A 3,845-nucleotide genomic window follows, 5' to 3' on the forward strand; every position below is an offset into this window, starting at 1 on the left:
AGCAGATGGCGAGAGAGAAATTGGCCAACAGGATTTTATGAAGGGATCCTCCTAAGAGTAACACTAGTAAAAATAGACCAGGAAGCAGGACTGGGCAGAGGGAGAAGCTGAGCTGGGGTGCAGTCCCAAGCAAGTAGCAGCCCACCCCAAGGGCACGCTCTGGAGCTGGGAGAGCACGTTAGCAATGCCTCGAGTTGAACCCAAAGGACAGGGTCCTGACGCCCCTCAGTCAAACAGTCACTGGATCCAGGCTGCCCCGAGAAGGAGATGTGACCTTGGGCAAGACAACTTTCATCAGCTTAGTCAGTCTGCAAAGGACGCTGGTGATTGGTTTCCTACAATGTTCTTAACATCTAGATTCTTCATTCCTGCAAGGGGATTACATTCACTATCACAAAGATTAAATGAGATTATCCACATAAAGCTCATACCACAGTACTTGGCATTCAGTAAATGCTTGCCACTTGGCCACCATTACAATCATTGTTTTTACAACTTTTAATTGCCAGGCACTGTGCTAGAGGCTGGGGACTCAGTGTCGATCTAGATTCTGCTCCTAGGCTCAAGAAACTCAGTGCATAGCAAATTAGACCATCAGGCAAGCAATTGCAATGCAGCGCACTTGATAGGGTGCCCCAGGATTTGTATGGGAGCATCTAGAAAGGACACATGACCCAGACTAGGAAGGCAAAGGAAAGTGATACCAAAGGTGATACCTGGAGATGGAGAGGCATCAGCCAGGCAAAGGGTGTGGGACCTGTCAGCAGTGGCGAAGAAGGTTGAGGAGGTAGTGTGCTCATGATGTAGTCCAGCAGAGCCAGCAAAGAGTGGGCATCAGAGAGAGTGGAAGAAGGGTCTTTTACACACCAGGCCAACGAGTGTTGGATTTGGAGATAAAAAGGGCGATGGGGAGCCATTCAAGCATTCTAACCAGAGAGAGGACATGGCCCACTTGTGCTTGAAAATGGTCACTCTGGCCACCATTTGGGCAATGGATTGGACATGAACAACCTAAGAGGCTGTTTCCAGGGTCCACATGAGGGACAAGGATGACCTGGACTAGGCTGGTGGTACTGAAGAAAGAGAGGATACCCATAAACAATGAGTACCGAGGTGATACCATCTACAGACTCGATGATGATTGGATGGAAAGAGAAAAACAGAAATTCAGGGTCATGCTTCTGATAGGCAAATGAACGGCAGAAGGCCTTGTGTCTTGGTCCATTTGAGCTAATATACCAGACTAACTCAGACTGGGGGGCTTATAAACAATAGAAATGTATTTCTCACAATTCTGGAGACTGGAAATTCCAAGATCAAGGCACCAGCTGATTCAGTGTCTGGTAGGTGCCAGAGGACAGCCATCTATCTCCTCACTGTGCCTTCACACGGTGGAAGCAAGCAGGGAGAGAGCTCTCTGGGTTTTTTTTTATAAGGGCATTAAACTCATTCATAAGGGCTCCATCCTCATGACCTAAGCATCTCTGAAAGGACCCACCTCCAAATGGCATCACACTGGGGAATATGTTTCAATGTATGAACTTTGGGGGACACAAATATTCAGTCTATAGCCCCTGGGGAATGAGTGTCATAAGATCTAGAAAAAGAAAAAGCCATCAAGAGTAGACATGTGCCTCATTATTCAGCATGGCTTTAAGGAGTTTCTTCTAGACAGTTCTCCAAGATTTATGACTCCATTGTAGACAAACCCACTTGAAACCCCTGATGGGCTATAACTCTCAGAAGCTGGTATATTAAGCCCAGAGGAAACTATTTCCTCCCTGCTTCTCTAGAAAATCTAACAAAAAAGCAAACAAACGTTAACACTAGCAAAGAATGTTCCGTCTTTTTTGTTGTTGTTCCGTCTTTAAATGTAGTTGTAGTGAAATTGAGCAAAGAAGAAAATACAAATAAACATTCACTTTGGAATCAACCTTCAATAAACATCCATACTTATTGAATACGGACTCTAGGCCCAACCTTCTGTCAAGGCTTCAAAAATAAGGAAAAATATGAGACCCACTGGGGTTTCCCTGGCAATCAGTGGTTATGACTCTGTACTTCCAATACAGGGGACACAGGTTTAAGCTCTGGTCAGTGAATTAAGATCCCACATGCCACCCAGTGCAACCAAAAGTAAAAATAAAAAAGAGGCCCACTGACTAGTGCACTTGAGGGTCCAGCTCTTTCAATAATAATAGTTCTTATGGTAAATCGGTGCACTAGCATTTGGGTTTATATCTGAGTCTCTTGTGTATTTGGTGGTGACTTGAGTCAGTTGTTGTTGTTGTTTAGTCACTAAGTCATGTCTGACTCTTTTGTGACCCCATGGACTGCAGCCTGCCAGGCTCCTCGGTCCATGGGATTTTCCAGGCAAGAAGACTGGAGTGGGTTGCCATTTCCTCTCCAGGGGGAGCTTCCTGACCCAGGGATCAAACCTGCATCTTCTTGTTGGGAGGTGGATTCTTTACCTCTGTGCCACCTGGAAAGCCTGACCTAGTACAGGCACTTAAACATCTCTGTGTTTTCACAAAGCTGAGTTTTTGTACTTTAAAGCTGATGAGTAGACCTATGTAAGTGAGACCCCCGTTCGACTGAAAATGACTGGCAGGTCTCTTCAGCATTTCTTCCAAATGGAGTAATTTGGGGGTGGGAAGAGACCCAAAAAAAAGTGTTTCTGAGGGTTCCAGAATGTCCTCTGCATTTGAGTTGGAATATTGGGCCCAATATTACTTTAGCCCAAGGCACCTTCTCAAAAATGTTTCTGGGGAAGGGAATGAGCCTGCAAAAATCTAAAATGAGACCTCCCAACATACCACCTCTGGGGGCATACTCTCTCTCTCTCCCAGAGGAATTGAGGTGCTCGGTGGAGGTTACGAGTGTAAACACCATTTCATTAACCACACAAAAATTTTTCATAATTTGAATTCTTTCCTGCTTTCCAAAGGGCTTCCCAGGTGGCTCAGTGGGTAAAGAATCCGCCTGCAATGCAAGAGACATGGGTTTGATCCCTAAGTCGGGAAGATACCCTGGAGAAGGAAATGGCAACCCACTCCTGTATTCTTCCCTGGACGGAGGAGCCTGGCGGGCTCCACAGGGTCGCTAAGAGTCGGAGGTGACTGAGCACGCATGACTTACACTACTTTCCAAATGAAGGTCAGATTAAGATAGCAAGAACCAACTTGCACCATCAACAAGCCCTAAACCCCAAAGAATGTTTTTTCTATAAAGTTCTTCACTGCAACGACAGAGTCTACATTTAAGACATGTGCTTCAGCAACAAGCATGCTCTGATGCAATCTTTCTTTAGGATTCGAAAGAAAGGCAAGTGAATTTCTATTTGTACTTCCATTATTCTCCCTGGCTTGCTTCTGATGTCGGATCAACATTCCAGAGCCCCTTCCGGACGGCCCTTAAGCCCATGGGAAAAAAGTGATTAACTCAGGGTCACCAATGTCCCGGATATATCAGTAATCTGGGGGTGCAAAGGTGAGGTGGGAGAGAATCTAGTTAATCCCCAACGACTTAAAAGGCTAACGATGAGTTTGTTTTTACACGAAGGAGCCAGTCCCGGGAACACCCACGCGGCTCGAAGAAGACCAAGCGAGTCCGAAAACCGAAACCGGCCCAGGACATACAGATGACGTCCCCGGGGGTTTGCTCCACCTGCCGCTCGGCGGCACAGGGATCCCTCGGATGCAAGCCCCCCGCCCAGCTCACGGACGACTCCGCCGGGGAGCCCCCGCCCTCCGGGAGCCGCGAATGTGGGGGAAGAGGTGGCGGGGTGGAGGAGGGGCGGCCGGCGGATGCTCCGCCCACGCCCCGCCCCGCCCCGATTATAGCCG

The sequence above is a fragment of the Bubalus kerabau genome, chromosome 22, assembly GCF_029407905.1.
Source record: "Bubalus kerabau isolate K-KA32 ecotype Philippines breed swamp buffalo chromosome 22, PCC_UOA_SB_1v2, whole genome shotgun sequence".
In the NCBI taxonomy this organism is placed as follows: Eukaryota; Metazoa; Chordata; class Mammalia; order Artiodactyla; family Bovidae; genus Bubalus; species Bubalus kerabau.